Genomic DNA, 23,477 nt, shown 5'->3' on the forward strand with positions numbered 1-23,477 from the left:
TAGGTGGTGCTGTTTAATGCTCAAGCCCATGCTGATTTTTACACACTACATGTATAACCTACCTCAAATCTCAGTCATTAAATTAGCATGCTTTAGCGTATGTTGAAAAAGTAACTATGCACAGCTCTTTATCCCCCCCCTTGCTGCTGAAGGTTTCTTAAAGAGAAAAATCAAATTTTTATTTTTTACTGGCACTATCATTTTTTAAGTCCTAAAGATGATTAACAGACATTTTTATCATGAGAAGAAAAATAAAGCCATTGCAACTAAAGAACCTAACAGCATGATCAAGTTTTAATAATAGTATAGCAGCGGAAATGATGGAGTCTTAGAGTCATCCCCCAGTGTGCCCTGTCCACAGACGCCATCCACATGCAGTGCAGACATTTGGTTCTTCTTTTGTTTTGTTTTCCCCGCCTTTTGCTTGCAAGGAAAGTACTTGCAAAGTTTTGTGCTAAGAGGTTTTTTAAAATAAAAATCGCCTTGTGGCAGGTTCTCGCAAAATAACTGGTGCTAGCTCAAGAAACCGTTATCTAACCATCAGAAATCTTGAGTAAGGTGTTTCATGGATTTTGAGGTTTCTTGTTTTTGTTGTTGTTTGGTGTGTTTTTTGGCAGGGCCTAGGTTTCCCACACTCTGGCTTCGTGGGTACTGCTTTGCTGTCTCACTGAGATGACAGGTATGCATGAAAAGAGATCATACCCACCCCTCTTGGTCCTTTCACCAGCCTCTTTTGGAAACAGTAGTTTGCAGAACAAGGGACTTTTAAAGTGCTAAAGTAAGGAAAGAAAGAGCAGATCTTAATTGCTTTGTACCAGACAGCAGTGGGTGTGTGAGGACGGGTGACAGTGAGTAAGTAGATGGTAACCTGATTCCATTGAGAGAACCCGGCCAGGCTTCATGAAGTTAACCACCGCCAGATCTCACACCAAGGCAGTGCTGTGGAAAATTAAAATGATAGCCCTGACGTGCCTCAACCAATCTCTCTTTCCTTTTGTTACTGAAGTGTGTTTTATGGACTAGGAAGCATTTTTATGAATTGAAATAGTATAAATAAAATGGTGCTATGGTGTTTTAATGTGACTGTCCCTGATCCTGTCCTGCTGAGGTGCTATCAAGGTTCTGAAACCACAACCAACCAAAAACAAGGTGGGCTCCAGTCTCTCTTGGCTTCTCCCCCCCTCCCCCCTTTTGGTGCTGTCTCCTTAGACCTCTGTTTACGTGCTAGAACCTGCTCTGAGCAGTTTTTCTGTTTTGTTTTATTCTTCCCTTGCTGGCCAAATAGAAAGGCAAGTCTCGAAGGCAGCCAGCCCCCTTACTACTACGGGGAATGGGCCTGCCTGGCTTGGAGGTGGCGGGAGCTCTCGTTTCACATCTGTCCTCTTAGGCCTGATAAGAAAGGAGGTGTGAAGGGCTTTTCTTTTTTCTTTTTTTTTGGAGGAAGGGGAGTTGGGTACTCCTGCCTCTTCTAACGTGGCAGGCATTCTCATAGCCAACACACATTTTCCTCCTGCAGTCCAGGGTGCCAAGTAGATGTCTCTGAGGGTTCCAAAGGTGCTCTGCATACCAAGGTGGGCCAGATGGGCCTCCTTCCTCACCTAGCGCTGGCCAGGACCATGGTGGGCAGGGGTCTCATTCCTTTGCTCCTCACAGCCTTTGCCCCAGCAATGCTTCTGCTTCTCATTGGGAACCCCTCATGTTCAAACTTAAAGGAAGGAGCTTTCTTTGCTCACTCGGTGCCACTGAGGCTCTTTTTAGTTGGTGCTATTCTAAATTTCTTCTTGGGTCCACAAAAGTTGATATTTTAAAAACTCAACAGGAAGCTCCATTTTGTGTCATCCACTGTCACAATAATTTTTTTTAAATACCTCAAAAACAAAACATCATGACAACTTTGGTAAAGTAGATTCCATGAGGGTCTGATACATACAGGTTGTCCATTTGATGACATACTTGACCTTGAAGAATCTGGGGTCATTTTGTTTTTCATTCTTCAGTTAAAATGGCAGAATGCCTAAAGGAAGGACTGTGGTTGACTTTATTTCATTTCCTTTTTTTGCTTTTGAATAAAATGTGAATTTCCCATGCCCATCTCATTGAGCTTTTCCAGTCATGGTTGCTGTCATTTGAAATGACTCCCTCAAAACCTAGTTTTATTAGCCAGCTGCATCTGCTGTAGTACATGGCCAACTTCAACATACCCTGGACCAAAATGAACATTTTTGGGGGTGCATACCCCCAGCATAGGTTATACAGTCCCACACCCACATGTGCAAAGAGCTTTTCCATGTGTGAGGCCCCCGTCTTGGCGCTCCCAGCCCTTCCTTCTGCAGAGCTGCCGACAAGAGCAAAGCAATAGGCTTCTTCCCTGAGCAGAGACTGCAGCACAGAAATGCAAAGTCTAAAGTTGCTTTTTGCCTAAGAATCAGTGAGAATTGGCCTACTTCCTTGTTTGCTTCTATTCTGATATCAGGGATGCTTTTTGTAGTGGTATTGTTTGCTCTCTTTTCTCGTTTTGACTACCTGTCATTCAGGGATAACTCATCATTATTCACATGAGGATTTAAAAAATACTATTTGGCTCATTTGAACATCCAAATTTTCTTGGTTCCAGTACTTTTTTTTCTTCTGAGGGGAAAAAGGAGGAGAAAAACAGGAGCGATGTAATTTCTTTTTCACGTATTCTAATTTAAAAAAAAAGAAACAAGGACAGGTCATATTGTGGCATATTAATGCATTAGACTTCATCTAGAACCCCTGTAGCTTTTTGGTGTGTTTTATTTCTTCTCTCTTTGAATTCCTGTTTGGTTACTTGGCTTCCAATGGAGGTGAACTTAACAACCATACTTGAATATTCCGTCTTGACTTTGTAACTGTGGCTACTTGAAATGAAGTTTATCTGGGGTTGATGGATGAATGGTAGGTTTTTGCAATGTCTCAAGGCAATAGGATGTGTATTATTAAACTGTAGATATTCTTAGTACAGTAAATTTATGCTGATAATTTTATTTTGTATAATTTTTACTTTTTTGTTAATATTTTTTCTTCCCACTTTATTGGTTTGCCTCCTGAGCTACCCTCCTTGCCTTCCCTTCTCCCCCAGTGTTTCAGCAGATTTAATTTAGGGTGCCTAGAAATTGCAAGTATGTATCCTTTTTTGATTTGTATTTTATTATAATTTACACAAACAACTGGGTTTGTGAACTGTATTACTCCTGGTATCTTTAAAATATTGTGGGTGTTTTAATAAATTTTATATTTATTTTTTGCACTCAAATTCTGTGTGGCTTCTTCCCCCCCACCCCCCGCCTTGAATTGGGCCCAGATTGTGGTATTTAAGATTCCCTGTAATCCCACCCTCCCCCTGCAGGTTGTAGGTACACAAAGGAAGCCCTGACTAATAGCCTGTTCCCCTTCCACCTCCTGCATAAAGTGATGTTCAAAGACTGGCAGCTGTTAAAGCTGCTATAAAGGGGGAAAGTAGACGTGGCCTTTTACTCATCTGGTTTCTCCTTTTGTTTGTTTTTCCCCTTTGATCTTTTTGTCCCCTTTTCCCATTCAGTTTGGAGACTCCCACCCCCCCGCCCCCATTACGATTTTTCACTTCTGATGTACTGTTTGCTAAGGATTGCTGCATCCTGCTCCACTCTGATGGCCTCAGCAGCACATCCAGTAGGAAGGGCCTATCTTTGGAGAGAGGAGCTTTCCCATAAGGTCCCATGCCCGGGGCTACCTCTTTTCATTCAGGTTGCCAATTCTGTTGATGGCTGAAAAGGGAACTATAAGTTGAAGAAAGGAAAAGAGAGAAGGGTAAATGGGAGAAGGAGAAACCATCCCTTCTGCTTGAAGCATCGGACTAAAATGGATTCAGCGTCTCTGAGGGACAACCAACCCCGCAGTCCATAAAGACCAGCACTCTCTCCAGTTGATGCCAGTATCCCGTTAGGTCACTAGACAGGAAAGCTCCTCTCTGAGGACATTTGCGTGAAAACCCCATCATTCCAATAGGGGTGCCAGATGACAGCCTCGGGGGTTTTCTTCTCTGTTTCAGTTGCAAAGGAACCCTCTGGAAATGCCTGGGCACACCAGGGTTACCAGGGATTCTCACAGATGTTCGTGTGTTTTATGGAAGTGGGGTCACACTGTGTTTGGTAACCTGCTTTCCACTTGACATCTTTGAGTTGAAAGAGACCTAGTGTCCCCTTTCCCAGCCCCTGTTGTGTTGGCCCCATTTCCAGGCCCTGAGGTGAGGGGCTAGGAGATTACTGCTTCGGCAGGGACTGACTCACTACTGGATAATATAAATATGCTTTCATCTCTTCTTATACAAATTCCATGTTAAATATAGAAAAATTAGAAGACAGGAGTTTTAAAAAATTATTTGAAATCCCACTACAAGAGAACCACATATTATTGGTCACAAACATTTTCTGAGTATTTAAATATAACTATATGTGTGTGTATATATATATTTTTTTAATGGAATAAAACAATAATACCATGTTGTGATCTTTTTTCACTTAACATATCTTCAAGTATCAGTAATACAGAACTATAGTTGACCCTTGAACAACGCGGTGGTTAGGCGCACCAACCCTCTGCACAAAGAGCCTAAGATTATTTACTAGTCCACCCTCTGTATCTGCAGTTCCTTGGTATCTGAGGTTCCATGTCTACCCACTCAACCAACTTGGATCCCGTAGGACTGTAGTATTTACTATTGAAAAAAATCTGCGTTGGGACTTCCCTGGTGGTGCAGTGGTTAAGAATCCACGTGCCGGGCTTCTCTGGTGGCGCAGTGGTTGAGAATCCGCCTGCCAATGCAGGGGACACGGGTTCAAGCCCTGGTCTGGGAAGATCCCACATGCCGCGGAGCAACTAGGCCCGTGAGCCACAATTACTGAGCCTGCGTGTCTGGAGCCTGTGCTCCGCAACAAGAGAGGCCGCGATAGTGAGAGGCCCGCGCATCGCGATGAAGAGTGGCCCCCGCTTGCCGCAACTAGAGAAAGCCCTCGCACAGAAACGAAGACCCAACACAGACAAAAATAAATAAATAAATAAAATTTAAAAATTAAAAAAAAAAAAAAAAGAATCCACGTGCCAATGCAGGGGACATGCGTTCGATCCCTGGTCCGGGAGGATCCCACATACCACGGAGCGACTAAGCCCGGGTGCCACAACTACTGAGGCCACGTGCCGCAACTACTGAAGCCCACGTGCCGAGAGCCCGTGCTCCGCAACAAGAGAAGCCACCGAAATGAGAAGCTGGAACACTGCAATGAAGAGTAGCCCCCACTCGCCCCAACTAGAGAAAGCCCGTGCGCAGCAACGAAGACCCAGTGCAGCCAAAAATAAATTTTTAAAAATTAAAAAAAATCTGCATATAAGTGAACCTGTGCAGTTCAAACCCATGTTGTTCAAGGGTCAACTGTACATCTTTTTAAAGAGTTGCCTAGTATTTCATTGTGTGGATTTACTCATCCACACATTACTATTGAACTCTAAGATTCCAACTTGTTGCAGTTATAAACTGAACTAATCTAAATCTGCCTCCATCTTATTTCCACTAAATTTCTTTGTCCTCCAAGAAGCATCTCAATTAATCCCTCTGAGCCACACGACTGCATCCTTAATTCCCTGAACCTTCTTGTGACCCTATACTACCCCCACCATACCCCTGTTCGCAGGTAGAGCATCCTTCATTATAGTGGGATCTCTAGAAATGACCGCTGTCCCAGATGGGATCTGGCTGGCCTAAACCAAGCACACAGACACCACGGAGTCCCACAACCTGGACACGCAATTTTTATTAACACACACCAAAGTTTATTAGCTTTTTAAGCAGCTGAGTCACGCTGAGGGCTGTGAACATGGCTCCCTCGCTTCCCAGGTGTGTGACGTGAGATGAGATGTTTCATCTCCCTGTGTCCTTTGTCTGTAAAGCAGGCTAATCACACCGCATAAGATGGATATGAGGGTCAAAAAGAAATACTAGAGAAGTAAAAGTACCAGGCATTTGAGATGTGGCAGGTATAGAAGCTATCGTTATTACTCTGGGCATATACAAAGCTTTAAGTCACTAAAGAGTCCAAGACTCAGTTGTGGACCACAGAGTGACCTCTTATGTGAACTACTGCCAAGTCAGGCTCCCGAGCTCCAGCCTTTATGCAATTCATCTTGTGTTTTTACTTCTACACACGGCACTTGAACCTTAACCATCCTAAATGGACTGTTTAACCCATCCTCCCTGCCAGTGTTGAATCTCAATTTTGTCAATATTGTTTAACCCTACATAGCTATGCAAACTTGTTCAACAACCTTATCACAAGTTCTGCTGATGCTCTTGTAGGCTCCTTAACCTAGGAGAGCTGTTAGTCATTTTATGTCTCCCATTGTACTCTGAAAATAATAGGCACTCGTCCTGTAAGAAGAAATGAATTGATACCCTTAGGGAGCGGGGGATCAGCTGAAATACATTCAACACATGTAACTCAGCGCACATTCCCGTCAGAGACACAAGCACACCACAGAAGACACAAGAGGACCACACATAGAAGACACCATAGAAGACATAATCAAAGCTTCATCAAAATCTAGATCCTTCCAATGCTACCCTGACTCCCACCTGCAGAAGCCTTGGCAGATACCTGCTCTCGTCCTCTGCCAGCAAGCCCAAACCCAGGCCCAATACCCCTTCCCTACCCTTCAAACATCTTCCCTATTTTGTCTTTTTTCTTCGCACACATTGACTCCTACTCCTTGGGACTACTCCCCTCCCCCCTGACATTTTCTCTTGATTTGCACCCTTTGCTTCCCCTCTGACATGCCTCATCAACTATCCTCTTTCTGCAGCTCCTCCCCTCACCGTGCTCTCAGGACTGTCGGCCTGATCCTGCTCTGCCCTCAAGCTCACCACCTTTCTCCCTGCTTCCTATCACCATCACATTTCTGCAGGTGTAGACAACCTCCTGGCTTCAACATCCACACTACTCACTCACCGTGTCTTTGTCCCTCCAGAAAGAGTTGTCTTCTAGGCCAATGATTCTATCTTCACTGATCTCTCAAAACCCTCCACTCCTGGAATGTACCACCAGTGACGTCCCATTATCCCAGAACCCTAAAGCCCTCTGCTCTTCTCATGGCCCCTTTGTGCCCTCATGTCCATTAAACATATATGCCCCCCAGGAGAATAGGCTCAATCCTCACTACGACCTATAGGCTTTCCTTCAGAGGCCTTGCTCAGCCACCAGGCCTCAACCATGACCCTAATGCCAGTGATTTCCAAAGCTGTGTCAAGCCCTGAGTCCCTCATGAGTTTGGGCTGCTGGATAGCTCTGGATGGCTGTTTGGCAGGGCCAAAGTCTTAACACACCTAAAATTGACCTCTCAAGTCTCTGCCATATTTTCCTCTGGCTGTTGATGGCCCCATCATTCTACTGGTCACATCCTGACACCGGCCAAGGCTGGATTTTACCCCCTTAGTGTCCTCAATCCTGCCTCCTCTTTTCACTATTATTAGCAGTCCACACTGTGCAGTTGCACAGGATGTGCACTGCACAAGTCTGGGGGGCACCATTCACATAGACTAACATGTGGGCCTTGATCATTGGCATAGATTCCCTGTGGGCAGGAGAGGACCACAGCAGGGCCTTCTAAAGCCAGGGGCCCAGGGCAGAGGCCTCTCATACTTTGGTCTAAAAATGAGAACTTTCAGAAAGATTAAGTGACTTGCCCAAGACCATCATCTAGGAAGTGGCAAAACCCAGACTCAAACCAGGTGTGTCTGACACCAAAGCCTGAGCCCTGTCCAAATATACCCCTGCTTCTTCTGCACCTTAGGAGCCATGTATCCAAGGGATACACACTGTTCTCGCTGGCAGGAATCTACCCACAAGCTGAGCTTAAGGCATGGCTGGCAGCCTGCAGGTCTGTGAGTACAAGAGGCATAGGACAAGGTGGCTCTGCAGGAAGACTTGTGCTTTTTAAAGCTTTTCAGCAAGTATCAATATTTGAAAGTCTGCATTCCAGCCCCAATTTTATCTCTCTGCTCACCTCACCAAAGTCGATCTCCTTACCTAGATAATCTTCCTTAAACCAAAGAGGATGATACTATTTCCCTGTAATACTCCTCACTGCTCTCCATTTGGCACAGCTCTCAGGGTAAGGTGCCACACCCTAACTAACTCCGCCCGAGGGCCCTGCAGGACATGGCCCCAGCTCACAGCCCACTCGGTGTCTTTGTCCGATGATCTCCTCAGTGCCTGCCCCCACTCCGGCCAGGTGGCTTCTCACATGTGAGAGTGCTCTCAGGCTAATGGTAGTGCAAATAATACCCCCAAGAACTCACTCCTTTTAAAATCCGTTAACATATTTACATAAACTATAAAACTACTCCAAATAAATTATCAATAAGAACAAAAAGATCAACAAGATTTTACTCAAGGAAGTATGAATAAACAGGAAGTCGAGTTTTCTGAAACCAACGAAAAACTTTTACTGCACAAAGAACCTCAAACATTAATTCAGAGACTAGCAATGAATCCTTTGCAAGAAATACAGAAGGTTAGACAGTGATTGCAATCTATTCTCAAAAAAAAAAAAAAAAGCTACAAGTGTATACTGTACAACACAGGGAATATAGCCAATATTTTGTAATACTATAAATGGAGTATAACCTTTAAAAATTGTGAATCACTATACTGTACACCTGTAACTTATATAATATTGTACAACTACACTTCAATAATAAATAAATAAATGAATAAATAAATAAAAAGAATATCTCACCCACTCAACAAAAACAAGATTCCTCGATAATAGACTAAATAGTATCGATGCTGAAAGCACGACTGATATGCTGAGAACAGAATAACTAAGGTAGATCAGGAAACAGCTATTTAACACGAAAGATTACATAGGGAGATGCACAAGGCCATAAAAGACCATGAGAATAGAGCACTGAAATGCCTCTTGAAAATACAGGGAGTTCCCAATAAAGGACACAGAATAAACGGTTCTGAATCAGTAATTAAAGGTCTATGGGAAGAAAAATGTTCTGAATGAGGTCAGGTGGAATTGATACCTCCAAGGCACTGCAGGCTGTGGCTCATTTGATCAAGAAGTCCAAGTCCTGGAGATTAACCTCCTCCTCATTGGCTGAGGAATCATTTCTGCAAAAACATTTCAACTCTTCAGCCATGTTTACATTCGGAACCCTGAGCAAAAGCTGTAGGCCCACAGCCCACAAGTCTCAGATCCACTCTATCCATAGCCAGCACTGTGCTGGGTGCTGGGCACACACCGCCAGGCCCAGACATCCAAGCAGTTCAGAGCAGAGGACCTCACTGGAGACTAAAATGTCCCGCTGGTTTTTACTATCCCTATGCACTGGCAATTCTAAACAATGTCATTGCTAAGGCAATAAATGAGGTAAATATTATGGTACAAAAAAGGAAAAGTGAACTAATGCTTTGTTTTTAAATTAATAAACTTTATTTGTAGAGCAGTTTTAGGTTTATAGAAAAATTGATTGGTAAGTAGAGAGTTCCCATATACCCACCCCATCCTCACCAATTTCCCCTATTACTAACATCTTGCATTAGTGTGGTACATTTGTTATGATAGGTGAGTCAATATTGATACAAAATTATGAACCAAAGTCTATAGTTTACATTAGGGATCACTCTTTGTATTGTACACTCTATGGGTTTTAACAAATGTGTATCCACCATTGCAGCATCCTACAGAATAGTTTCACCTCCTTAAAAATCCTCTGTGTGCGACCTTGTTCATCCCTTCCTCCCCTCCAACCCCTGCCAACACTGATCTTTTTTCACTGTCTCCATAGTTCTGCCTTTTCCAGAATGTCATATAGTTGGAATCCCACAGTGTGCAGCCTTTTCAGATTGGTTTCTTTCACTTACAATATTCATTTGAGTTTCCTCATGTGTTTTCGTGGCTTGATAGATCGTTTCTTTTTATTGCTGGAATTGACACTTTAATTGCATTAACGTGTGTTTTGTTAAAGGAGGGGAAGAGAGGAGTTGCTGCGGGTGTGGAGGGAAGTGTTTGGTGTAGAGCGCCAGGCCTGAGGAAGCGCCGGGCACCCAGGTGACAAGCCGGAGGCGAGGGCGGGGGCGGTGCAAGCGGGAAGCAGCACCTGGAGAAGAGGCGGCGCCGGCTGGACCTGATCCCGTCTGTGTGCTGACAGCGTCCCTCTGGCTGCTGGGCGACCGCTGAGAAGCGCGGCGGAGAAACTTCACGTCATAGGCGGCCTGGAGTCCCCAGGCGGGGTCTTTGCTTTCAGCGGGCGCTTGCAGATGGCCTCCCCAAGGAGCCCACGTTGTGGATCTAACAGTTGTTGTGGTTACTGTTTTAACAATAAAGAACCTTCAGATCAGCACTTTTTAAAAAAAATTATTTTATTTTTTCTGATGTTAACATCTCATGTTTTTTTTTTAACATCTTTATTGGAGTATAATTGCTTTACAATGGTGTGTTAGTTTCTGCTTTATAACAAAGTGAATCAGCTATACATATACATATAATCCCATATCTCCTCCCTCTTGCGTCTCCCTCCCACCCTCCCTATCCCACCCCTCTAGGTGGTCACAAAGCACGGAGCTGATCTCCCTGCAGATTAGCACATTTAAAAATTACTCTTTAATAAACATTACATTCTGCAGGCAAATTAGTACCAAGTCAGCCCCTGACACGCAGACTCAGCAGCATGCTTTTTTTTTTTTTTTTTAATTATTACTATTATTTGGGTTAAAGTGAGTTTTCCCCTTGGCTTCTGTTTACTTAGCAATTTTTTCAATTTATTTTTTATTGTAAAATGTACATCAAATAAAGTTTACTATTTTCACTATTTACACGTGTACAGTTCAGTGGCATTAATTACATTCACATTGTTGTGCAGTCTCCACCATCCATCCCCAGAACTTTTTCATCATCCCAAACAAAAACTCTGTGCCCACTAAACAATAACTCCTCATCCTCTTCCCTCCCAGCCCCTGGCAACCATCTTTTTACTTTCCCTCTCTATGAATTTGACTACCTAGGTACCTCATAGAAGTGGAATCATACAATAGTTGTCCTTCTGCGTCTGGCTTAATTCACTTTGCATTAATGTCTTCAAGATCCATCCATGGAATAGAATGTGTCAAAATTTCACTCCTTTTTAAGGCCAAATAATATTCCACTGTATATGCATACCACATTTCATTAGCTGCATGTTTTAAGAGTGAATTTGTAAAGGTTCTGAATCTTTGGTTCTGGCTTTGAGCTCCTTAATGCCTCTAATTACCCCCTCCCGCCATACCCTGCTTTAAATTGTACATTTGAAATACAGTCCTCACAATAAAATGTAAGGATGAAGAAATAGACATATTATTTCAATTCCATCATTCTGTGTGGCCACTTTGAATTGTATGTTTAAAACTTTTAACTTGGAGACAAATTAAACCCACTAGAATCAGTCTTGAAAAAAAGACAGACATAATTGCAATTTCTGGAATTCATTGTGAAAAGACACTTTTATGAATCTCTGCTGCACTTTGCCTTTTTTTTTTTTTTTTGGCTGCGTTGGGTCTTCATTGCTGCACACAGGCTTTCTCTAGTTGTGGTGAGCGGAGACTACTCTTTGTTGTGGTGCGTGGGCTTCTCACTGCGGTAGCTTCTCTTGTTGCGGAGTACAGGCTCTAGGCGCGCGGGCTTCAGTAGTTGTGGCTCGCGGGCTCTAGAGCACAGGCTCAGTAGTTATGCCGCACAGGCTTAGTTGCTCCGCGGCATGTGGGATCTTCCTGGACCGGGGATCAAACCCACGTCCCCTGCATTGGCAGGCGGATTCTTAACCACTGCGCCACCAGGGAAGTCCAAACTTAGCTATTTGTATGCAACTCTTCCTACTGGAATATTTCTTCTTCCATAAGCTACGACTGAAGACTGACATATCTGTCTGTTCCATCAACTGAACATGAATATGCAAAGAAAGTCTGTTTTGACAAATTTACAGAAATTAAGATCATAAAAAAGAAATTGTAATTTTACTCTTTATTACCATGATAGACTAACATGTAGGTATAAGTTTTCCCCTTTTTAAAAAGACATATATTACTATAATTTAAAACTATTAATCCATTTTTCCTCTTTTGTGCTGTACTTTTAATTTTATTTTTTACATTTTCTTCCGAATATAAAATACTCCTTATAAGTTTTATATGTACAAATTGTAGCAGTCAGGTTAAATAATGTATATTTATTACTACAAAAGTAATATGCCACAATAACTAATGATTGTGAAAGCTGTGAACTACACAAAAACAATTATTAAGAATTTATAAATAACTATAAGTTTAATGCACAAGGAAATAGGTGGACTATTAATACAAAGACTGAGAGACAGTGTTAATTGGGTAACCTTAGAAAGACCTTATATCCTTTTTGAGCCAACAAATGTTTATACGTTTTAAAATAATGTGAAGCAGAATAATAAAAATTATTAAATTTTATTAAATTTTAAATTAAATCTTAATTCCAATCTTTATAGAATTGGTTGGTACTAACATCTGTAACTTTGGACATACTAATCTTTAAGGACTAAATTAATTTTAGTTATTTTAGTTATTTAGTTATTTAAGTTATTTTAGTTATTTAGTTATTTAGTTATTTAGTTATATTTAGGTCATGAGGCTTTCAGGAGAAAATACTATTTGGGAATTCTGCACATTACATTTGGATGAATTAAAACATCATCAAAAAAACCCACAAAAAACAAAAAAAATCATCATCAATATACACTTTCTACCTCAAAACATTACGAGAAGAAAAAAATTCCAAGATTACGTACCAAAATATCCATGCTCAGTTAACTTCAATCCAAACATAATTAGGAATATGATGAAAAAGAGAAACTGTTGGAAGAAGTTAGGTACTCATTTTATTTTACTAATCTGCCCAAACAATGGCCTTTATAAAAATAAAGAAAAAAATTTTTTATACTTTTGAATCTATTAAAACTGAAAATTTTGAAGTCTTTGTTTTAAAAAATGTCAAATTTATAGAAAGATTGCAAATACTACAGTGCATACCCCAACATGCCCTTTACCTAGATTCATCATTAGCGATTAGTTATATTTGCTTCTCTCACGTTCTCAACACACACACGTATGTGCAGACACACATATACATCCCTACATATACATAAATGCTTACATTTGCATATACATATATTTTTATATTTACACATATATTTACCTATATGTATATTTTGACGAACCATTTGAGAATTCACTGCAGACATCAGGACACTTTCCTAAGTCCTTCTGCCAGTGTCTGCTAAGAATAAGGTCGTTCTTCATAATGACAGTATAATTATTGCACTCAGGAAATTTAACATCAATATAATATTATCTAATACAGACGTCATATATTAGGTCATATCCAGTGGTTGTAATAATGTCCCTTATAACTGTGGTTTTCCTCCCTAAACCAGGAACCAATCTGGAATCATGCAGTGCATTTAGTTGTAATGTTTCTTTCATCTCCTTAATGCTGCCACTGTTGCCCTATCACTTTTTTCTTTTGTGATATTGTCATCTTTTTTAAGAGTTCAGGTCAATTTCTTTGCAGAATGCCCTTCAATTGTGGTTTGTCTGTTTCTTCCTTATTAAATTCAGGCCAACCCAATTTGACAGGAATCCTACCCAGACAATGTGTCCTTCTCAGTACCTCACAGGAGGAGGTACTCTTGTCCCGTTATTGGTAATGTTAAGCTTGTCATTTAGTTCAGGCAGTGTCCAGCAGAATTCTCTATTGCAGAGGTGCCTGAAAAATTTCCCCTTTGTAATAAATCAGATTTGTGAGATGATGCTTTGAAATTGTATGAGTAACCTGTTCCCCAATAATCTTTCACCCAGTGGTGGGGTTTTGTTTGTTTGTTTGTTTGTGGTGAAGGAAAATACAGTGTTTATTGCAGGGCGCCCACCAAGTGGTTTTAGTTTCCATTGATTCTTGTGCGAATCAACTATTAACCATGGTTGTTACAAAAATGGTAATTTTCCAATGTTATAATTCCTACATTTATTGGTTGTCATTCTTCTATTTTAAAAAAGCACTTTTCCTTCTCCCTCCTTTTGTATTAGTAGTAGTAATATCAGTAGTACTATGAACTCATAGATTCTTATTTATAATTGCACATTTTTAAGCTATTCATTTTTGATACACAAGTTGTCTCTACTTTAACCAGTGGCAGCCCCTCAAGCTCATGCCTGTGACCTTTGATATGTCCTCATCATTCGAGTGTTTTCTTGTTTTCTGTCACACAATATATTCCAGGCTTATCTCACACTTTCCCTGCCCCAGTCCTGGAATCAGCCATTTCTCCAAGAAGCCCTGGTTCTTTTTAAATGGGAAATATTTAGAAATCAAAATCTGGGAGATGATATTCATATCCAGTGCTACTTGGAGTATTGTTTCCCAGCCCTTTCAGTTGACAGATTTAGGAGATACATGAACACATTTTTAAAAAAAATCATGAGTTCAAATAGATAACCCTAATTCCCCTCTAACACCACAGGGCTTTTCCTCTCCCTTCTGTGTTCCACATCTGTATTGTAAATTTCCTTCATCAGCCAAAGGTCACCAGGAGCACACCTACAGTTAAATGAAGTTAGATTTATTGACCTGTTGCAACAAGGGAAACTGCTCAACTTGAGGAGCCATGGGACGTCCCAGGGGGAGGGTGTCAGAAAGGACTTAGCAGGATTTGGGCTTGTGTTGGGTGATTACAGAGGAAGGTTTGAGGGAGTGCGCATTGCTCTGGATATGGCTGTAAGGAGGCAGGGCTAACTCTATGGGCAGGTATCTTAATTCTTTTCTAGAAAGAGAGAAGCATGGGAACAAGGCTACCAATCACAGGGTTAGGCCATTTTTGTGGTTTAAACAATGTTCAAGTTTTTGTCTGTGTTTGGACATGATTATGAGGTGGCCCTCTTTTTATTTGGATCCATCACCATCACAGAGTGGCCTTCCCTGACGTTGGTGTTCTGTGAAATTTTTACTTTTAATAAACACCACAGCCTACCTCCGGTGCCAGGTCAGCTTCCAGCTGTCAAGGGCTAATTCTCTCTCTCAATATCTCCCTTTTTCCACAGTGAAAACATTCACTCCCAACAGTATGGATGTATTTAGTCATTTGCTCAATCCTACAATACACACAAAATAGTTTCAGAGTTGTTACACTTATACCACTACGAACAACAAAAATATCAAGTAAAAGTCAAGATTTCTTTGTAGATTTTTTTTATTCTCAGAATATGTCCAATTAAAAGGATGGTGTTCAAAGTTACTTGAACTAATCATATTTTTTTCTTCTGTATAAATGAGTTTGTTATCAATTTGACTTTCAGCTAGGTTCATTTTTAAATGTTAAGTATTTTCCCCATCCTCGATTTATTTTTATTTTTTGAATATGTAAAATATTAACACAGTTAAAAAGTCAAAACTATATGAAAAAGATGTATTCAGAAAAGTCTCATTCTTTTCTCTCTTCCTCTCTCTCCATTCCCACCTAGCCCCTCTAGATAAGCCAATTTCATTAAATTTCTGGTTTATCTTTCCAATCTTTCCTTTTACAAAAATAAGCAGACACAATATAGACTTATATTTCCCTTACTTACACAAAAGCCAGCATATGAAATATACTTTCAAACTTTTGGGTTTTTTTTAAAGGAAGGTTTATTGAAGTATGATATATTCACTCCTTTTAAGTGTACAGTTTGATTGATGCTGATGTATCAAACTAGGTAACCACCACCAAAACCAAGATACAGAACATGTCCAGCACCCCAATAAGTTCCCTGTCCCTTTGCAGTCAATCTTCTTCTTCCACTCCCAGCCTCTGGCAAACACAGATTTAATTCCTCTCTCTATTATTTTACCTTTTCTAGAATATCATAGAAATGGAATCAGACAGTATTTAGCCCTTTGTATCATCTGGCCTCTTTCACTTAGCATAATGAATGTGAGATTCATAATTGTTGTTAAAAGTACTAATTGTTCTTTTCCTTATTATTGTTGTGTACTCTTTCGTTGTGTGGCTAGAAAAATTTGTTGGTCCCTCTACTGCTTCATGGATATTTGGGTTGCTTCCAGTTGATTGCACTTTTATATCTTAACAACATAAACTGGAAATAATTCCTTATCAATTTATAGATTTCTTTCTTATTCCCTTACCTCCACTTTTATATGGGTTATAAAAGTTAACAGCTTTATTGAGATATAATTCACAAAGAGTAAGGCTTACCCTTTTAAAGCGTACAATTCAGTGGTTTTTAGTATATTCATAAAGTTGTGTGTGGATCAACACTATATAATTCCAGAATATTTTCATCACCTCAAAAAGAAACTCCATACCCATTAGCAGTCACATCTTATCCCTAACCCTATCTACTCTCTTTTTCTAAGAATTTGCCTACTCAGGAATTTCCATGTAAATGGAATCATATAATATGTGTGTCTGGCTTCTTTCACTTGACATAATGATTTCAAGGTTCATTCACATTGTCACATGTATTAGTACTTCATTCCTTTTTATGGCTTAATAGTATTCCATTGTATAAATATACCACATTTCGTTTACCCATTCATCAGTTGATGGACATTTGTATTGTTTCTACTTTTTGGCTATTGTGAACAAAGCTATGAACATTCGTGTACAAGATTTTGTGTCCGCATATGTTTTTACTTCTCTTGGGTAGATACCTAGGAGTGGAATTGCTGGGTCATATGGTAACTCTATGTTTAACTGTTTGAGAAACTGTCAGACAGTTTTCCAAAGCAGCTGCACCACCACCATGTATAAGAGTTCCAATGTCTCCACATTCTCTCCAAACTTGTTACTGTTCATGTTTTTTATTCTAGCAACGCTAGTGGGTGTGAAGTGCTATTTCATGGTAGTTTTGATATTCACTTTCCTAATGGCTAATCTTGTTGAGAATCTTTTCATGTGCTTTTGGCAATCTGTATATCTTCTTTGGAGATATTCAAATCTTTTGCCTATTTTTAAATTGGGTTATCTGTATTTATTGTTGAGTTGTATGAATTCTTTATATAAGCTTTCTTCTACTACTTGTGTGATTACATCTTTAACATTTAGACCTCTGATCGTTTGCATATTTTTCTTGTGTATGGTGTGAGACATAGGTCCAGGTCCTTTGTTTACAATTTTTTTCTCCCACTTTTGAATTGTATTTTCACTTTCTTGATGGTGTCTTTGAAGCACAAAAGTTTTTCATTTTGATGGATTCCAATTTATTTTTCCTTTCTCACTTGCTTTTAGTGTCATATATCAGAAGGCTTTGTCTAACCTAAGGTCACAGAAATTTACTTCCATGTTTTCTTCTAAGAGTTTTATAATTTTAGCTCTTACACTTAGGTCTATGATAGATTTTGAATTAATTTTTCTGTACAGGGTGAGGAAGGAGTCCAACTTTATTATTGTACATCTGGATATCCAGTTGTCCCAGCGATATTTGTTGAAAAGACTATTCTTTCCACCTTGAATTGTCTTGGCACCCCTGTTGAAAATCAACTGGTCATAAATGTAAAGGTTTGGTTCTGAACTTTCAATTCTGTTCCATTAATCTCTATTTCTATCTATCTTTATACCAGTACCTCATTGTCTTGATTACTGTAGCCTTATAGTAAGTTTTGAAATTGGGAAGTACAAATTCTCCAACTTGATTCCTTTTTTTCAATACTGTTTTGGCTAATCTAGGCCCCTTACATTTCCATATGAATTTTAGAATCAGCTTGTCAATTTTGGCAAAAAAAGGCAGCTGGAGTTCTGATAGAGATTGTGTTGCATCTATAGATCAATTTGGAGAGTACTGCCATCTTAACAATATTCTAATCCATGAACAGGTGGTGTCTTTCCATTTGTTTAGATCTTCTTCAATTTCTTTCAATAATGTTTTGTGGTTTTCAGTGTACAAATCCTAAACTCATTTTGGGAAATTTATTCTTAAGTATTTTATTCTTTTTATGCTATTGTATGTGGAATTGTTCTAACTTTATTTTCAGATTATTCACTGTCAGTGTATAGAAGTACAACTGATTTTTGTATATTGATCTTGTATCCTGCAACCTTGCTGAACTCATTTACTAGTTCTAATAGTTCTTTGTGGATCTCTTGGGATTTTTAAAACAGGTTTAATTTTATTAATTAATTTATATTAATCGATATACTTGCTTTGCAAAAGGATTTGGCTATTTCCTTTCATCTTTTAGACCCTGGAATAATTTGTGTAGTATTAGGCTTATGTGGTGTTTAAGGATTTGATAGAATTCCCCTATATATGGTGTATTTATTTGATAAATTTCTCTATTATTTTATGGAGATTTGTCTGTTAATGTTTTCTCTCTCCATGAGGGTCAATTTTGGGAAACTGTATTCTCCTCTGAAATTATTGATTTTATCTGTGGTTTGAAATTTATTTGCATAAAGTTGTACAAAATAGTCTCATATATTTTTTTAGTTTCCTCTGTTCCAATGGTTATTTCCCCTATGCCCCTTTATATTTTGTATTTTTGTGCTTTCTTCCCTTTTTTCTTAATTAGTTTAGCTACTGGTTTGTTGATTTGTTAATTTTTTCCAAAAGAACCAGCATTTTGATTTATTATTTTCACTATCTTTTGTTTCCTACCTCATTAATTTATGCTTTTATGCTTATCATTTCCTTCTGTGTTCTTTATTTGGTTAATTTTGTAGTTCTTTTTCTGGCTTTTTGAGGAAGCTAAAATTTTAAACAAACAAAAGATAGCTTATAGTCTGCCAACTATTTTTTAGCAAAAAACAAAGGGTTTTTAAAATGTCTATTCAAGCTACGAATCCTAGGAACAAAGTTCCTTCTAGAAAATTTTACTGAAAAATCTCCTTCGTGAATTAAAGTTAATGATAACAATGATGCGATAGCATGACGTGAACATAAACATTTTTTCATTCCACAAATGTGTAACATAAGGACCACAGGAACGATCTAAGCCTGATACATCTGAGATATTGTCTGTACAACCTAGTATATAATTTTAAGTTTTTTAGTTGAATTTTTAACCATAAAATATCAGATTACTGACGTTAATTATCTCTGAAGTTAATTCTCAGATGATGGCATTCCATTCTATGCTTGGCTTTGGCTTAACATTTATTTTGCCCGTATGGACTGAATGTGTCTGGTCCACCTCTACCAGAAGAGGGCGAGAAGGTTGGGCGGTACAGTCTGGTTTATGGGTGGCCGACAGAGAATGGAATGAGGAGGCAGAGGTAAGTCAGGCTTGAGGTGCCAGCAGGAAGGCCCAATAGTGTTCCTGGGGCCCTGTTACCAGAAGCGCTCTGGGACCACCCATAGGCCGCCTCCTTTCTTACATGAGAGGGCCTCTTGGACCTCCGGGCTCCTCCGAGGATGCTGCATCCCAGAGACCCGTCGGACCTCCCTCTGGGGCGCTCCATCCTGCTAGGGCCAGGGCCAGGGTAGCGTTGACAGGCGACGTCCGTACCCCTCGGTCTTTCCCTCCGGGCCTGTGCGCCATTCGCCTGGACAAAGCTTGAGCGCGCGCTTCCGGACTCGGGAGAACATCCCGGTCATTTACAAACTAAAGCACACGAGAGGCCTCGGCGGGCGGTGGGTGGAGCGATCTTGGTGCGGATCTACCGGGAGGGGGGCCCGTGGGGGAGACCCAGCAGGACGCGGGCGGCGCGCCCGCCGCGGGGAGCCTCTAACCGCCCCTGCGCCCGGACTCGGGCACCGAGCTCGGGGATCCGTTCGACTTAGGAAAACACAAGCAGTGAGGAATTGGTATTCTTGAGAAATACATCACATTTGTCAGGGAAACGACAGAGATTGAACTCAGCTTTACAAAGCAACTCAGGAATCTTTTGAAGAAATACCAACCTAAAAAGAACTGGAAGGAGGAAGAATACAAGTATCTTCGTCATGTAAAGCGTTTCTTCCCACCCTGTGAGCGAAATGAGCGGTCACGCTGGGCACCATGAATTTACCTTGGAGAACTTGTCCTCACAGGTCACCGTGGAGTTAGCGGGCTGTGTTCAAGACCAGAGCAGGAGTGGAAATCGCGCTTTTCGTGATGCACAGAAGAGAACCACCGGTAGACACTTGCTGGAAGGAACGTAAATCAAGTAAACGACGGTATGTGTGAGATTCCAAAAGACTGACAGAACACAGCAGTATTTTGGAAAAAAAAAAAATCATGCTGACATGAGTGTTTAAAAGGTAGGTGTTGAAACGGCACACCAACAAACTCAAAAGTGTCATCAATAGCAGAGGACAGCAAAGCAGATTACTCACCAAGTCTTCAAGAAATTGGAGCAGGACCTGCATGAATATTACCATCCTCATATATCCAACATCCTTCAGAAAATACAAGAGATGGAAGAAAGAAGGACAGTGAGAATTGGAGGATCAATGAAGACATGCAGATGTTGATCAACAGGCAATAGTAATCAGTGGGAAATGCTTGGATACCATAGTTAAGGCAGCTGAATCAATGATCAGATAAATGTCATAGTTGGTAACAGAAACTTTCAAGTCAGAGTTTGAGCCTCCTGGAGACATCTGAGGAAGACACTCAGCCAATGAAGTGTACTGTGTCTGATCATAGTGTTTAAAATTCCAGAGTAGACAAAACAGAGGTCAAATCTGATAGCAAATCCAAAGGAAAGTTATGGCTGTTCATAAAAATAAATGTCTCCCACACAGTAAAGGGAACTCATTGCTTCAATGAGTTCATGATCTTCAAACCCCAAATTCACTTTAAAAACCTAAAGCATGGTTGGGGGCGGGGAGGGCAACACCAGAGGGTTTCAGCAATCTTTCATCTCAACAAAGAAGGAAAAAGCTATATAAAGAAAGTCAATGAATTAAATAAAGAAATCCAGATGGAGATGGATCAGAGATGGTATAACAAAGATGAAGAGTGACTGTCTAAAGAATCCTCAAATGGGAGACCCAGCCAGTTTGGGTCACAAATTAACTATATATATATATATATATATATATATATATATATATATATATGGAGACAGAGAGAGAGAGAGTTTCATATACATATATACATATACGTAGGAAAACTGTGACGAGAGGCCCAGAACCTTGTAGTCTGGCTGGCTGAGATTGAAGGCAGGCTCCCAGCACCAAGTGAAGAGGTCTGACAACAGAGTGTAATGCACAAAAATCTCAGTCCCAAATAACTGTGCACAAGACTGGAAGAATACAGACACCAGTTACACAGAGGAGCAAAGTCAGGAGAGTGAGGTGCAGGTCTGGTCATGACTTTTAGTAATAAATTCAATGACAAGGAACATCTTCCCCCCCCCCCCACAGGGACTTATAAAACTCTCTACATATTTGAAGATCAGAATGAAGGAATTCTTTCAGCAGTTGAAGCAGAAACATTGTATGTTATAGAGGAAAATGAAGGTGATTCTGCATTTGGAGAAATGAAGATGAAAAGGGTTATATTCCTACTTTATTTGTCAAAGTCTATTTGGACAAAAATGCCAAAGGTGCTAAGATGTATACAGGCATACCTTGGAGACATTGCAAGTTTGGTTCCAGACCACTGCAATAAAGTGAATATGATACTAAAGTCACACGAATTTCTTTGGTTTCCCAGCACATATAAAAGTTATGTTTACGTTATACTGTAGTAAGTGTGCAATAGCATTATGTCTGAAAGAACAACATATATACCTTAATTTTTTTTTTTTTTTTTTTTTTGGCTGCACTGCGCGGGATGTGGGATCTTAGTTCCCCAACCAGGGATCGAACCCCCGCCCCCTGCATTGGAAGTGCAGAGTCTTAACCACTGGACCGCCAGGGAAGTCCCACACCTTAATTTTTAAAAATACTTTATTGTTAAAAAATACTAACCATTGTCTGAGCCTTCAGCAAGTCAGTCTTTTTGCTGGTGGAGGGTCTTGCCCAAATGTTGATGGCTACTGACTGTTCAGCGTGGTGGTTGCTGAAGGTTGGGGTGGCTCTGGAAATTTCTTAAAATAAGACAACAATGAAGTGTGCCACATCAATTGACTCTTCATTTCGTGGACAATTTCTCTGTAGCCGTGCTGTTTGGTAGCATTTTATCCACAGTAGAACTTCTTTCAAAATTGGAGTCAATTCTCTCAAACCTGCTGTTGCTTTATCAATCAACTAAGTCTGTGTAATATTCTAGATTCTTTGCTGTTATCTCAAGAATCTTTACAGATCTTCACCAGGAGTAGGTTCCATCTCAAGAAACCACTTTCTTTGCTCATCAATAAGAAGCAACTCCTCATCTGTGAAAAGTTTTATCATGACATTACAGCAATTCAGTCACATCCTCAGGCTCCACTTCTAATTCTAGTTCTCTTGCTCTTTCCACCACATCTGCCGTTGTTTCCTCCATGAAAGTCTTGAACCCCTCAAAGTCACCTGTGAGGGTTGGAATCAACTTCTTCCAAACTCCCATTAATATTGATATTTTGACCTCTTCCCATGAATCATGAATGTTCTTAATGGCATCTAGAATGGTGAATCCTTTCCAATTCAGAGGGTTTTCAAATGACTTCGCCCAGATCCATCACAGGAATCACTATCTATGGCAGCTATAGCCTTACGAAATGTAATCCTCTTTTTCTATCTGAATTTTAATTTTAATAGATATTGCCAAGTTTCTCTTGTTTAGTTAAAATCAACTATGCCTAACAAAATGCAAAATGTATTTCTTAAATACTAACACTTGAGAGTCAAAATTACCCCTTGATCCATGGACTGCAGAATGGATGTTGTGTTAGCAGGCATGAAAAAAGCATTAATCTCATTGTACATCTCCATCAGAGTTCTTGGGTGACCACATGCATTGTCAATGAATAATAATATTTTGAAAGGAATCTATTTTTTTTTTAATAGCAGTTGGTTTCAACAGTGGGCCTAAAATATTCAGGAAACCATGTAGTAAATAGCTGTGCTGTCATCCAGGCTTTATTGTTCCATTTGCAGAGCACAGGCAGAGTAGATCTAGCATAATTCTTAAGGACCCTAGGATTTTCAAAATGGTAAATGAGCACTGGTTTCACCATAAAGCCACCAGATGCATTAGCCCCGAGCAAGAGAGTCTTTGAAGCTCTGAAACTAGGCATTGATTTCTCCTCTCTAGCTATGAAAGTCCTAAATGGCATCTTCTTGCAATATAAGACTGTTTCATTTACATTGAAAATCTGTTGTTTGGTGTAGCCACCTTCATGAATTATCTTAGCTAGATCTGGATAACTTGCTGTAGCTTCTACATCAGCACTTGCTGCTTCCCCTTGCACTTTTATATTATGGAGATGATTTCTTTCCTTAAACCTCCTGAACCAACCTCTGCTAGCTTCAAACTTTTCTTCTGCAGCTTCCTCACTTCTCTCAGCTTTCATAGAA

General features: G+C 40.1%; 1 pseudogene; it reads left to right on the forward strand.

Moving 5' to 3' along the window:
* Window positions 1-18,977: 18,977 nt before the first annotated feature.
* On the forward strand, window positions 18,978-23,251 carry LOC133104995 (formin-binding protein 1-like; annotated as a pseudogene).
* The last annotated feature ends 226 nt before the right edge of the window (window positions 23,252-23,477 follow it).

This window comes from Eubalaena glacialis, chromosome 14, assembly GCF_028564815.1.
Source record: "Eubalaena glacialis isolate mEubGla1 chromosome 14, mEubGla1.1.hap2.+ XY, whole genome shotgun sequence".
NCBI lineage: Eukaryota > Metazoa > Chordata > Mammalia > Artiodactyla > Balaenidae > Eubalaena > Eubalaena glacialis.